The sequence below is a fragment of the Cryptotermes secundus genome, unplaced genomic scaffold (genome assembly GCF_002891405.2).
Source record: "Cryptotermes secundus unplaced genomic scaffold, Csec_1.0 scaffold653, whole genome shotgun sequence".
Classification (NCBI taxonomy): domain Eukaryota; kingdom Metazoa; phylum Arthropoda; class Insecta; order Blattodea; family Kalotermitidae; genus Cryptotermes; species Cryptotermes secundus.
The window spans coordinates 1287830-1303794 of record NW_019736406.1 but is presented as its reverse complement, the minus strand read 5'-3'; the positions used below and the strand labels follow the sequence as shown (position 1 = coordinate 1303794).

The 15965-nt window shown below is 44.1% G+C and overlaps 1 protein-coding gene across 1 annotated transcript in view; it reads right to left on the bottom strand.

Moving 5' to 3' along the window:
• The window catches only part of LOC111869894 (schwannomin-interacting protein 1), a 615950-nt gene that overhangs the window by 334152 nt on the left and 265833 nt on the right, over positions 1-15965 (bottom strand). The window lies entirely within an intron of this gene.

Below are 15965 nucleotides of genomic sequence, written 5' to 3'. Positions count from 1 at the left end.
TTTCGTTCAAGTTGCAAACTTACCCTCATCGAAAGGTTCTGTCTTCTCTTAAGGGGTTATATGCCTTTCTTTATTCTGTTATCGGAAAGGGATTGAGCAGCGAGGCTCAGGACAGGAGCATTCACTTGCAAGCTCAATACAGCAGCTTCCACTCGCCCTGTCTTTCTTGTCCCTCCAGGGTTCAAAAACATTTCTTCGGTCCAGCGAATCAACGCTAGTTCATACAGAACGGGAAAAAGAAAACAAGAACGAGCCCGGATAGCGCAGTCGGTGCAGAGACTAGCTACGGGTTGGGCGACTGAGGGCTCCAAGGTTTTCTGTACTCCACATCATCCAGACCGGCCCTGGGGCCCACCCTACCTCTTATACAATAAACTCCCAGGACTCTTTCCCCGGGGGTGATGTCAAGAATGACATCCACATATATCTTCATGGCGCAGTGCTTGCTTAATTAAGCACAGGGGCGACTTTACTCATCCACATGCACTACAAATGGTGTCCCAAAAGGAAACGGTTATTATTCTTGGAGGTCACAGTGTGCAAGAAAAGTATGTATGTACGTGTCCTATTCTGAACGGTTTCCGAGACGTAGAGGGGAGTGCAGCTATAGCACAAGATGCAAGTGAGTGGTCAGCCTGGCGCCAAAGAGATCCCAGTAACCATTGTATAGGAGGCCGGGTGGGCTCCAGAGGCGGTATGGACGCTGTAGGGTGGAGAAAATTTCTTGCACTTGCCGGGAATCGAACCCCGACAGTCAATTCCATAGCTGTACCTAATGGGATATTAAAAATTTGGTTGTAGTTCGAATATTTATTTGTGTTGCAGATTTCTGTACAAAACTAGGCGATATCATTCGGTTTATCCAGGCAGTATCTCCATTAAACTATCGTTACTCAAGAGGAAAACAAGAACAGCTTATGTATGGACATCCAGAAGTTCTGGATCACGGCTCAGCTACATAGCTTCACCGTGACGACACGCTGTGACCCACTACCAGGAACCAGCACACAGAAAAGCAGTGCTATCCTTCTTGCTTGGGGTTATTTCTAACCTTGATGATAAGGGCGATATATTCCTCCGAAATTCTTTTTCTTCAGCCTACATGGCATTACAACCCAACAGTACTCTTTGTATATACTCTCACAATTTGGGGTGCTGTGCGTGACTTACAGGATGGATTCTGGATTGGATGATTGGATTCATTGCACCTTATACACACAGCTCGGAACTACAGGCAATACAGCGCTATCGCTGATCTACACACTTTACAGTTCACCGTTACAAATACACTAGCGTTGTCTTCACTAGTCGTATCCTGGCAACGGACTTTTCATATTGTCACTTCAAATCACACATGAAGTTTTCTTTCCACAGCCTAATTCCTCTCTTAGCATTATTCTGAAGCTGCCAATTCCGAAGACTCGACTTAGTTCAATTGCTCTGCTCCCAAGCTCATATCCCGGCAGGCTGGCGTCTCGAAACTCAATTCGACTCTTCTCAGCTCATCTCTATAACGTCTTTGCATGAACCACGCAGAAAATAGAGCCTCTATTGTTAAGGAAAAGTCTTTACTAATCCTGCAATCTTATTGTTGCGCGCATGTGCTTACCGAGTCGTTGCCTAACAATGACTGAACACGTCACAATATACTTGAGACCACAAAAATGTTCCAGAAGTTACGGTACTCTGATAGCAGCATCCATTGTGTGTAAACGGCCGGTAAGCTGATTACCTAGCGCTTAGCGCTTCCTAATGGGGGTTTCTGTTTTCATTTACTGGACGACGGAAAAGTATCACAACTTACGAGCGCATAAAGTAAGTAAACTGAAGTAAACTGTTGCAAGCGCGCACATTATCACAGCACAGCTGACGCAACTGAGGAGCTCGGGTGCAAAGTGATATATGTCACAAGGGGATTTGAGAAATATGCACGGCAAACATCCCGTAAGATCGAAACCACTTTTAATGTTTTGCCGGGATCCGCAAAGTTGGAGCGTCTCATGGCCATCATACGAGGGCTACTCGGAAAGTAGGCAACTATTGCAGGAGTGAGGGAGAGCTCGTGCATGCGAGGTAGCGTCACGTGACTCGTTGCCTTGCTTATTAACAGCTCACCGGAGGTACCTTCCAGATTTCCCTCGCCAGCTCGTCAGAAACTGTCTGAAACATTCCAAGGTGGTGACACAACTGAGGTGCAACGTTTCAGATGCCGCTTAAGGGGCACATTACGGAAACGTAAGTTAAACATAAACTTGCGTCTGCAGCACCATGGATCCTAAACCTCAACACTTGATGGGGGTGAGTGGTCAGCTTCACGCCACGGCAGCTTTATCCCCGGGTGAAGGAGATCAGTGGATCGGTCCAAGAGGCAACCCGGCAACTGGACAAAAGATAAATCCCTTTTACCTCCTGTGAACCGAATTCCGGTTCCTCTGTCATCCAAGCCAAGTCGCTGTACCAAGCTGCCGTGGTTGTCAAGAGGAACTGCTTCTCCATACGCCACTTTTCCGCTCGCAAGGAAGTATGCCGTGAACGCACATTTTTTCCTTGTCCCCTCGCTTTAGCTCCCGCACAACACTCGCTTTCTCAGAGATGCGCCAGAGAGCCATGTTTCTGCATTCTTTAAGTGTTATTATCTAGAAACAAAGTTTGCTTCTTGCTAATGGCTCGTTTTGCTTATAATAACGATGTTTCAGAGTACAAAATCTCTAGGGTTCAGTTGGGGAGGGGTGTAATATCCGGGATAAGGGGTTTTCCCCTGGATTATGGGGCTGCGGGAACTGCGGACTACTTATCGCACTAATTATGGGCTACAAGTAGCGGACAAACATTTGGCACACCTGCTTGCCTGAGACCTCCTGCCCTCTACTACCATCCTCTTGTTGCAAGGATGTATGCCGCATTTCAGTACCCAACATGTGACGTCCATTTATCGTGTCAAGTTCATTAACCTGTGGGTCGCAACCGACTCGAAGGTGTCAAATAGTTCTAAAAAATATTTAAAATAAAAGCGTACCCACGAACAGTTTTGGTAATCAGTAAGATTTAACGTAGCTACTTCGTAAAGTATAGCTGCAGCCGGCGATATATTTCGCGAATTTATTTTGAAATCTTGCAGTAACATTTTATTGCAGCTGTAAAGAGTCCCCAAACCTAATTAGGTTGCTGCTGTAAGCCTACATTGTGACAGTAACCTGAAAAGTTGTGAGGAGATGGATATTTCGTGACTGTCCAGCAACATTTTGAGAGTTTACAGCATGTGCTGCAACAGTGTGCAGAACTGCAATTTTCGTGACTGTACAGGAACATTTTATAGCTTACTGTAGGTGTAGAGAGGCTTATGGTTGGATGTTTCCTATGCGTTGTGTGTTGTGTACTCAACACACAACGCATAGGAAACATCCAACCATAAGCCTCTCTACACCNCCTCAAGCTGACATCTCCCATCATCGGGATGAATTAACAAGGAGGAGCCTAACATTTTACTTCAAATGTTTTAAACTTTTAAATATTTTAATAGTGACGTTTTAACTTGAGGGCAATTTCGGATGGAATGCGAGAGTTGAACGTGCATTCAATATTCCTAGCAAGTGTTGTGCTTTTACACATCGACATTTAGAGCAGCGTCCACGCAGCATATATACTGTGTACAGTTAAACAACGCCAGTGTTTTCTTGTTAGTACCATGTGCCTCTGATGATAGTTTTATTAAACCGAAACATGTAAGGCAAAAGTGATAAAGAAGTGACCTAAAAAACATTGTTACACTCGACGGACTTTCTATTGACTTTGTGATTGATAGTGTAACGGACCAAAAATGAAACAATTCAAAATAGGGGTTACCAGCCTTGCAGTAACTTAGTGAAGGATGAGAATGGTGATCTGCTTCCAGATTCCCACAACATTTTGAATTGGTGGAGGAACTACTTCTCTGTTATTGAATGTACATACGGTCAGTGATGTTAGGCAGACAGAAATCCATACAGCTGCGCCGTTAGTATCTGATCCTAGCCTTTTTTATGTTGAAAGTGCTATTTCAAAATTGAAACGGTATAAATCGCCAGGTAGTGACCAAACTCCGGCAGAACTTGTTCAAGCAGGAGGCAAAATATTATGTTCTAAGATCCATAATCTAATTACTTCTATTTGGCATAAGGAAAAATTGCCTGATCAGTGGAAGGAGTCTATTATTGTACCAGTTCACAAGAAGGGTGATAGAACTGACTGTAGTAATTATCGGGGGATATCACTGCTATCAACTTCATACAGAATTTTATCCAATATTCTTCTCTCAATTTTAAGTCCATATATACATGAAATTATTTGGGATCATCAGTGTGGATTTTGACGTAACAGATCAACTACAGATCAGATCATTTGCATTCGTCAGATATTGGAGAAAAAATGGGAGTATGATGAGACAGTACATCAGCTATTTGTAGAATTCAAGAAAGCCTATGATTCAGTTAGGAGGGAAGTATTGTACAATATTCTGGAAGAGTTTGGGACACCCATGAAATTATTTAAGCTGATTAAAATGTGTTTAAACGAAACGTATAGTAAAGTCCGTGTAGGTAAACATCTGTCTGACAAATTTCTTATCCAGATTGGTCTAAAACAAGGAGATGCTTTATCGCCACTCCTTTTCAACTTTGCCTTAGAATATGCAATTAGGAAGGTCTAGGAAAGCCAGGAATGTCTGAAATTAAATGGGACACTTCAGCTGTTGGTCTGTGCCGATTATGGAAATCTACTGGGTGATGATATAGATATCATAAAAAACTTTAATTGACGCAAGTAAGGAGGTTGGTCTAGAAGTAATTACAGAGAAAAATAAGTATATTTTGCTGTATTTTGCTGTCTCGTCACCAAAATGCAGGGCAAAATCATGACATAAAGATAGGTAATAGATGTTTCGAAAATGTGGCATAGTTCAGATATTTCGAAACGACGATAAGAAATCAAAATTCTGTTCAGGAGGAAATTAAGAGGAGACTGAACTCGGGTAATGCTTGTTACCATTCAGTCCAGAACCTTTTGTCTTCTCGTCTGTTGTCCAATAACATATAACTTAGAATATACAAAACTATAATTTTGCCTGTGGTTCTGTATGGGTGTGAAACTTGGTCTCTGACATTAAGGGAGGAACACAGACTGAAGGCGTTTGAGAACAGGGTGTTGAGGAGAATAATTGGACAGAAGAGGGATGAAGTGACAGGAGGTTGGAGAAAACTGCATAATGATGAGCTTCATAACTTGTACTCTTCTCCAAGTATAATTAGAATTAGCAACTAAAGGAGGACGAGGTGGGCAGGGCATGTAGCACTAATGGAGGAGAAGAGGAATGCATATAGGATATTGGTGGGAAACACAGAAGGAAAGAGCCCACTGGGAATACCAAGGCGTAGGTGGGTGCAAATTTTAAAATGGATCTTAGAGAGATAGGGTGGGATGGTATGGATTGCATTGACCTGGCTCAGGATAGAGACTAGTGAGGGCTCTTGTGAACACGGTAATGAACATTTGGGTTCCATAAAATGCTGGGCAGTTCTCGAGTGGCTGCACAACTGGCGGCTTCTCAAGAAGGGCTCAGCTCCATGAGTGAGTTTTCTTTAAATACAAAATTATAATGTATATTCATCTTAGACAAACTTAAACTTAGGAAAATCCTTACATTACCAGAGTTCTCGTGTGCACGGCTAGTGTATATACTAGCCGAAACCAAACCAAACTCTAAAATTTGGATCCATATTAAGGTAAATCAACTCAAGAACCCAGTCTCATACTCTTGTGACTCGCCTGATAATGACCTAGGTATAACAATGTATGTATGTATTATGGGAGGGGGTCGGTTTCCCCATGCACTTAGACCAGTTATTGGCCCATTGTGCGTCCCCCTTTTAATTTCTACTTTCGCCATACCCTACCGGTAACGGTGCGTGCCATCAGCCCCCGTAGAGCCAACGAGGTCGGCCCCCGGTACCTTGATGCTTCCCCCATCTACCAGAGGCATTGGAGACTACTTGGGCGGGAAAGGACCTGTAATTTAGCTCGGAGGTCTCCTAGAGACATGAGGTTCTTTTACGTGCCGTAAATCTATGACACGGGACACACGGCTTAAAGTCCCTCCCGGAGGACTTGTTCCCTGAATTTTTCCGACCTTAAAAATTCCACGACCTCCGCGGGGTTGAACCCGCGTACCTTGAGTCATGAGGTGGGAACGTTACCCCTAGACTACGGAGGCCGCTTATAACAATGTAAGTAAGTAAAGTAAAGCTATCTCTGTACCAGGCCGTGAAGGCCCACAGGGCTGTGAGACGTTAGGGGTCCCATATCGTCTAGACCTTGCGGCTTGTAGCATAGCCCCTCAACAACTACGCTACCGCGTGCCCCAAGTATAACAATGACCTCCGTATAATAAACAAATGCTGATACATTAGTATGTATTCTTGTCTTGGCCGCGCCACAGCTCAAGCGGTTAGTCGCTGGCTTCCCACCGCGGCGGCCCGGGTTCGATCCCGGGTCTGGTCAAGTGGGATTCGTGGTGGACAAAGTGGCGCTGGGTCGGGCTTTCTCCGAGTACTTCAGTTTCCCCTTCCAATCTTAATTCCACCAAATTCTCCATCTTCATGATCACCCGGGGCAGGCTACAATAGGTAAATCAGTGGCCGCCGTGCCGAGTGGATCCAGTTGGACTACTAAGCAAATTAAAAAAAATGTACTGTTGTCTTCATTGTTGCGTACATGGCCCCATTTACGCTATTGTAGCATTTCTTATGGACATGTGAAATGATCCTTAATTCCTTTACTTCTTTTACTACCTCTAGGAAGCACAGTCCTCCTTCAAAAGCTAACAGTCGCTCAGTTAGTCAGGAAATTCCTTGCCTTTTGTGGAATGAAAATGTTCATTGCCATCCTCATAAGAGCCGACTTAATTGTTTAAATGTTAATTTAAATTTGGGATCTAAATGCCTATGTAATGGCATTCTTTTCCGTGCTTCTGAGAGCATTTCTCGCTGCAATTAATTTGAAAACAGCATTCGTGACGTAATGTGAGGGGCTCACGTCTCAAGCGAACAATTAGCTTTAGATCTTACAGGCTCAACTTTTCTCTTTCTTCCGTTAAGTACACTTCGATTGCTTTTCCAATTAAAGAATCGCCTCTCCTTTCACATTTCGTACTTGACGTAAGTACATAAAAACATCAGAGAGAAATTAACATGGAATGTTACGTATGCCTTCTAACACAGTTATGTTACTTGAATCCCAGAACGAACTAATGATTACAGCTGCATACTCTTCTCTGCTATATATATATACTCGTCTAAGTCTTCATTTATATGTAAAACCTGAAACTTGTTACTTTCAAGTGGAGTGCAGAGTTTAGATTAGAAACTGCAGAAGGTAGGACTGACGTCACAAGGTTCCTCAACTACTCGACGTCTGAGCAACAATTCTCATCAGAATAGCTCTAGTTATAAAACCAGTTAAATTATAAAACTGGCAGTAAGCCCTCACTATACCGTGACCATAATCATGTCTTTCAACACGATGACCTTTGCTTTATGTCGTACACATTTCTGTGAATTGTTCCGGTTAACATATAAACCTTTATTGCAAATTCCGGTCCGTTACGAGTCTTCTCCGTGTTTCTGCTTTCTCTGATCTTGAGATCCTTTGGTTCGAAGAGCGGAAGTTAATGAGCATCTCCCTTGACATGCTCGATCTAAACCTGAAGTCATATACGTATACAGGCCGCGCGGTCTAAGGCATGAACTGTCTTCGCCCGCTCGAACGCTGTGATCGTGGGTTCAAATCCCAACCAAGGCGTGGATGTCTGTGTGCGTTTATTCTGAGTCTGTGTTGTTCTGTGTGTAGGTAGCCTCATTGCAACTGGCTGATCCCCCTTCCAAAGAGTCCTACTGATTGTGAATAGGTTAAGAAACTGAAAAAGGGGCCAAGATCCAACAAAGGGCTATAGACAGACAAACAGATTGGTCATAAATACACAATAACAGGAATTATATCGATTTCACTTACAACGTGGGTACTGAAGCTGTCCCTCAATACCCGCGTTCTATCGAGGTTCTAGCGAATAAAATTTATCCTTCTCAGTTTTGTATGGCTAAAAAAATTGGTATCTTGCAAAAAAGAGAAAGAAGAAGACCGTGAAAGGCTGTGGAGAGTTCGTGGACGGAATCAGGAGCAATTTAAATGGACGCAGAGACAACCGCGTGTGAGTAGCTACGCCATTTCTACCACTTTCCATACTGCCGTTATCAAACCGGGGGGAGTGAGACTGACGGGCTGAGCATTTCATTTATTTACTAGTGTGACACTCGGCGGTAGCGCAGTTGGTTAAGACACTCTGCTACAAGCCGGAAGGTGGAGGGTTCGATGAGATCATTGGATCAACTGACCTAATCCTTCCAGCCGTAATATGGCCCTGGGGCCGACTCAGCCTCTAACAGAAATGAGTACCGGGAATCATCTTGAGGGCAAAGCGCGGCCGGCACGTAAGGCTGACAACCTCACCGCCCTCTGTGTGACGAATGTCTAGAAAATGTGGGAGCCTCGAAGACTCACCAACCTATGGAACTTCATGACCTCTTACAGGGATAGCTTTACCTTGTTTACATATGAAGTTCCGTTGTGAACATGAAAAAAATGATCATCATATTTTGATGATATTACATCTTCTGTGCTTGTCTTAATTTAAAAAAGGAAGTTATTAATATCATGCCGTTTTCTGTCCGTCTGTACGTATGGATGTGCGCTTAAAGTGCTCCAGGTATTTTATTCATATTCGCGATTCAGTACTGCATCCACCGTAAGCGGCCGGTGAAACTGAACGTTCCATCTCCAAAAACAGCGACCCTTCAGATGGGCCACAAATCCCAAAATAACGATTTTACTAAAAACGGCTGTAATGATTTTGATTAAATTTTACAAGCTTATGGGGACCATAGAAAGGTAGGGTAAAGTTGCCCCTCTGCTTAACTAATTATGCACAACGCCATGAAAGCACTAGTTGCAGGTGAGTAGTCAGCTTCAGACCCTGGCCGCTTTACCCCCGGTACTCATCGGATAGGGGGCTGGGTGGGCCCCACAGCTGGTCTTGACAACATAGAGAAGTGAAAATTCTTTCCCCCACCGGGACTCGGTCGTTGGCACTAACTTCACCAACAAACGGCGGTCGCTAGGTTGGTATAGTTCGCTTACGGACTACAGGCCACGGAGATTTTTTTCTTTTGTTGAGTCCCTTGGGACTCGCTACCATATTTTACTGTCTCAAATTTGAGACTTCCCTTTTCGTCGCCTCCTACGTCTCGCAGGGTCACGGTGGAGGTATTCGACCCCGCCTCCACACGGGGGTCATTCTCATCGCCACAACTGTCTTCCCCATGACCACTCTGCACGGACCGAGTATAAAACCCTGTTTCCAACCGTAATTCTATTGTCGTGTTCCTATTCTTTGCCGCGGGACGTGTTTACCGACCCGTGCCTAGAAATGAGTTCCATAACATCGTTGTTTATTTGCTTATTGCATAGCAACGGATGTAGACGCTACAATACTATCCACCAACTTACGCCTTGTCTACTTAGTGGTCTCCTTCTTCTGGCTTTCCCACCAATATCCTATATTAATTTCTCTTCTCCCCATGCGTGCTTCATGCCTTGCTCATCTCAACCGACTTAAATCCTGACAGTACCTTGAATCAGGCCAATATCACTTCCTTCCACGACTTTTCAATTCACCATTATCCTACCATTCTGCGTCATACAATCTGAACCATTAGTAGCCTGAGGAAACAGTCGATAAGGAAAACAAGAAGTTAATTAGGACATAACTTAAGTAAAATTAGTTAAAAATATCTTCTCTATCTACCTTTGTTCCTGTTGGTCCCACTTGGAGCATTGACCATTCCTGAAACGTTTCGTTTCACTTCAGTTTCTTAATTTAGACAGTCGGTAGGGCTCCTTGGACGGGGGATCAGACCGTCGCAAGGCCGCTACCTTACATAGGACAACACAAACACGGAATAAAGTAGATAAACATACATGTCTTGAGCGGGATTCGAAACCACAATCCCATTGCTCGAGGAGGCAAAGACATTTCATACCTCAAACAGCGCGGCCAGTGTGATCGGCAGTTACAAATATAGTTTCAGATTATTCATCCTCACTGAAATATCTGCAGCAATGGACCTGTTATCTGAAATAAGTGAACTTCAAGCAGAAGTAATCATTCAAAATAGCAAGAAAATTAGTTCAAATTTGGCATCTCCTCTGTCCAAGTTGAGTAGCTGAAACTTGTGGTTAACTCCAGTAGCAAAGGAAGGAGACATAGCAACAGTTTCCTCTATGGCACTCCTAAACTTGACAGGAACAGAGGCAACAACCCAGGAGCCGACCCCTCTCTCTGTCTGACAGAGTCCTTACTCGATGTTTGGGACTCATGCTCAGAAATCTACTGCCTATCTCATAAGGGGTTCATGTAATTATGGAGTTACTATTTACACGCTTCGCCGTAATAAGGCTTAATTAAACTCACGGCATTGTTAACTAGAACATCTAACTTCTGCTTAGCTTCCGAGTGATAATACCAGTTGATGACGTCACTCATTAACACGGAAGATTACTGGTGGCTGAGGCAAAACGCCGTTTAAACTGGTAGACTTCTACAGACATTCCAGAGGAACGTGCATTGGTATTCCTCCGAAACGTCTGCAGATATATACGATACTATACGGCGTCACATTCAAGAACACAAATAATAAACAGGGCAGCCGCATCTCAGGTCTCATGAAATAAAATCCATGGTCTTTGTGCCCTGAAGATGAAGTCAATATATTCAATCGAAATGTTGGAAAAATATACCAGACTTCACGACGTCATGTCTCAAATTACGGCAAATCTTCACAGTGCCACTCGTGATAACATCACATCTTACGAATAAAGCCTCTTCATCCTTCTATTCTGAAGTTTAAATCAGTGATTTTCTCCGAGACACATATAAATATCCACCAGACTACACGGCTTCACGCCCCAGAAGACGACGGTGTTTATAGTTACCGCTGTGAGAACATCAGATCTCACAAAATAGAATCCATTTTTCAGACTTTCCTGAAGATGAAGGCCGTACTTTCAACCGAAAGTCGGCAAAAATCTACCAGAATATACGGAGGCATAGCCTTGGATATAATAATCTTCAGATACACACCAACGAAAACAAATCTCACGAAACAAACCCCATTTCCTTCTATCCCAAAACCGGAAGCAGATGTTCCTCTAAATCGTCGATAGACATTTACCAGGCTGCATGGCGTCACAATCCAAAACTCACGTAGCGAGAACACAAAACTTACGAAGGAAAATCTTTTGGTAAGGATTTGTCTGGTGTAAGAAAGTGTCACAGGTGAATGGCTGCAGCTCGAATCAGACATCTCTGGTGCAGAATGGGAGCGCAATCACAGGCACTGTATTTATGGTGAGAACTGAACACATGGTCGAATTAATGTCAAACTGTGCAGTTTGCAAAAGAGGAAAATAATTTGGTAGCCTCCAGAGCAAGGAGTTTAATTTTATTGAATTTAAATCTAGAGGAATGCATGAGAAGCACGTAATAGCAATTTGAAGTTGGAAACTGTTTCAGCATTTGCTTGAAGACAGAAAGAAACTTTAAAAAAGCTGCATCTTCGTGTACGGTCATAGAAATTCCCGGGCACAACTAACATCTAGACAGGCAGTAGTCGAACAAACAAAAGAATATGAGATTTCTCTAATGTTTCCCTAACACACGCGCTGTTCCTTTATCCATAATTTGAATTACATGCGAAGCACAGTAACACTATCGCGTGTATCACTGTCTGTAGACGGGGTCTGGACAGGTGAATAAATTTATTGACCACATACAGGTCGCACGTAACTATAACACTATTGTTGATTTCCACAACACAAATCACTAGGACACGCTAAGTCTTCTCAATCTTCACTAGTCGTGTCCTGGCAACGGAGTTGTAACACTCTCGCTGTAACTACAGCACATAAAAAAGTCTTCAAATCACATGCGAACTTTAAACTGATTCGTTGCCGTCTCTTCTCAATCATCTTCGAATGCCGGCTCAAGAGACTCCCACAAATCTTAATTCTCGGATGGCCTCGGATGCTCGTTATATAGCCTCGGTAAGGACCCAACAGAAAACACCATCTCCATCGTTATATCCCCAAAACACCTCGATCGTTGCTTACGCATTCTTTGCAGCGGAACCTGTTTACTCAGTTGCTGCCTAGCAATGAACGTCTACGGTGGCTCCGCTACTCTGACTTTCAGGCGTCATATCACAGTATGTTAGAAACTAATATTTATATCACATAACAAACCACAACAACACATTTGACGTTACTCTGCATAACAATATTGTCATGATTTTATGGAGTTCGACTATAGACGGGGTTTGGATTGGTAATTGGATGTATTGAACACTTGCACAGCGTAACTACTAGTAACTACAGCGCTATCGCTAATTCACACAATCTATAACTCGCTGCAGCACGTATGAAGTCTTCTCAATTTGCTGGATTTTCTTCGCCAGTTGTCGCCTGGTAGCGGCTACCAACTCCGCAGCTTCATCAGCTTCCGTATTCACTTCCTTACTGGTCGGCGACTGTCTCACAACTAGCTCCCAGGCTGGCGGCCATCTCACACCAACCTCCTTCTATACTCACCGCTGTCTCTTGCAATCGCAGTTGCTCTTCGCTATACAACCTCGGCGCGGACATCAGACAAATCTTCCAACATTCTTATTGCTGCATCACGCAGATAACGCTCGGACAGCGCACAGATCACCAATCCTGTTACTGTTTACGGCCATTACCTAGCAACGGCCGTTGTTTACAGGGTCATTATTTAGCAATGGGTCTACATGCTGCAATAGGTTCAAATGTTCTTTCGCTGTCATGGAAGTCGTCAGTACACCATATGGTTTCTCAACATATATATTTTTTTACGACAGTTCTCTGTAATCTAGCTGAAACTGACAGTATATACGCCATGAAGCATCAAAACTCGGTCTAACATCAACTGCTACCCCTGGTTCTTAGCCGGTCTGAAGATGCGAATAAGGTTATTCAGTTAGGGCATTTTGGTATTTTCTTTCATCCCAACTAATTATTATTTTTTTTTCTATGGCGCTACAGCCCCAATTTGGGCCTAGGCCTACCTCCATGAAACTCTCCGTTTCACTTCGGTTTACTAGATCTTACATATTCGGTAGGACTCCTTGGGCGAGTGAACAGCTCGTCGCAAGGCCTCTACCTGTAGACAAACACAGAAAAACGCACACAAACATGCATGCCCTGAGTGGGATTCGAACCCACGATCTTGGCTTCCGAGCGAGCGAAGACAGTGCATGCCCTAGACCGCTCGGCTACCGTGACCGTCCCCCAACTAATTATATATAGGCCTAAATGTATAATTTAAATTCTCTTTAAATGTGGTTCACTTATTTGTCTTTTCTCCATCTTTTCACGCAACGCTGACGGCTTCTGAACATCCTCGCTCTTCTTTAGATGTTCTTCTTTTATGTCCTCATGCTCCTCCGAGTCGTCGTGGATACTACATGTCTTTGCTCTTCATTTTGTTTCTAGATTCTCTCCAGCTCGTGTCAAAATTCTACAATGTATACCACAGAAAACAATTCGTCTTTGCTATAGAGAACAATTCCATGAATAAAATGTCCCTGTTTGTGTGAGAATCATATGTAAATCATAAATTCCGTAACAACAATATAGTTCCCTAGCGCTAAAGCATTTTACACATACGCAGGGTGATTCTAAATTATTGTAGCGGTTTCCGTCGTATATAATTTTCAAACTGGAAAGAATTAAATAAAACTGTTGATGGAACATGAAAACGAAACCCAACGCCTATACTCGCTGCATTCATGTCTGGGAGAAAGTATGAAGTTATACCTCAAAATGGCTTGATAATTTTACGCCACGGTTACCCCGACAATAATTTAGAAATCACTCTGTACTAACCACTTCTCTTGGCGGCCCGGGTTTGATCCCGGGGTAACTGTGACGTTTCTATGTGACATGTTACAGGTGGTAATGACGCCATCCTCGGTGATGTTGGCCGAACCACGGCTGTCTCTTTGGTGGGGATGCATCATGAACATGGGATGCGTTGGGACAGAGGTTTGGGACACCTCCTCGTGGTCCCGTCGGGCAACGACAGCCCCCTTCCAGGGCTGGCGGCTAAGTTCCCATAAAGGGCGATGGCTTTATGACCAGAGCCTCCCACGCGGCGGCATAATAACTCTTGGGTTTCACTACGGTGAATGAAAGGAACAAAAAACAAAACCGGTCGTAAGGACCTTAAACTGAAGAGAGAACCCCCCTCCAAGGGGATCCCTACGAGAAACCCTGGAAGCTCTGGTGAACCACTAAGGGACCCTGGTGCAACCAGCGAACCTGCTGTTGAATTTTCAGCCAAAGTCAGGGACGAACCAGAGGTTCGGAACCTACCTGAGGTAAACCCAAAAACTCTATTGGGAGTTAGTAGTACTGACATACCACGGCAGGGGGGCTAGTACCACTAGCATACCTGCAGTAGGAGAAGGATTGGGATACCTAGTCGCCGGAGTAGGTGGACCCCGTCTAGAGAAAAAAGCCTTTTCTGGATGCGCTAGACGGAAGTTGAAAAAGGCAAGAGCTGGGGCAAGCATAGCAGGAACTGGGGGCAGTCAGCAACCAGGAAAGACAGGCTCGTCCAAGCAGGGAGAAACCCCCACCGGTACCTGTAAGAGGCCAAGGTGACAGTGCTCAAAATATTGTAGCATGTATACCCGTTGCTAAGTAACGACTCGGTAAAAAAAAGTCCGCTGCCAAGCAGCAGATTCCTAACAAGCAACAACCGAACAACAATAAGCAGTGTTTTCTACGCGGTCAGTGACGAGGTTTTAGAGTCAGGACAGGTTCAGAATTTAGTTAGCTGTATTGGAATCAATCAAAAGAATAGGAGGTTCGTGTGAGATGGCCACCAGCTGGGTATTAGTGCAGAGAAGTAAAGAGTTCGTTAGTGAGTTAGAGAACTGCAGTTCAGTCGCTGTGAGCTGTTGCTGCTAGAAGCTGGTAGCTGAGGCAAGGGGATAGTTCGGGAACCCAGAATAAAAGTACCATCCACCGTTGGAAGCCGTTACCAGGCAATCACTGAAGGCACAGCAGACGGCAAGGACTTACTGCGTGCTGTATTGAACTGCAGGGTGTGTGAATTAGCGATAGCGCTACAGTTGCTTGTAGATGATGGACGTGGTCAATAAATCTAACTACCAATCCAAACCCCGTCTATACACACTCATACATGTGAAAATATTATCGCCTTCCGAGCCATCCAGAAGCACAAAGAAATCGCTGAGGAAGAAGGAAGAAATGGAATAGAGTCAAGCAGCGTGTGATCAGCATGTTAAGAACGTAAATATACATCAAGAGCAGTGTTTCGATTCCCACGGGGTTACAACTTCCTCCACATTTCTTCTCCCAATGATGCTGGACTTTTCCATTCCCTTGTACTCGTCCGTGTATTGTTATTTCGGCTGGCTGGGGGGGGATGGGGCCTTGTTACGACAACGTGGGAGGAAGTCCAGCAGGTAATTCAGTTCCAGTGGCGACTCTCTGTGGAACGTAGATGCTGTCCTTCAGTGGCGGAAAGATGCGACGAGGTGTGGGTGTAAAATGTCCAGCGTAGGCCTCTCTACTGTTCATTTAGGGAAACATTTCACTTCATTGTACCAATGGGAACGGGAGTCGTCCTACTATTGTGACGACGCTCCCAACTTGAGCTTTACATGTGGGCGGGCCTTGTCAATTCCCTGGCCTTATCCTCGTGCGAAGATAATGACATACTTCAGACGTGGAACTGCTAGTACTAAACGTTTAGAGTCCTCTAGCAAAATGTCCAC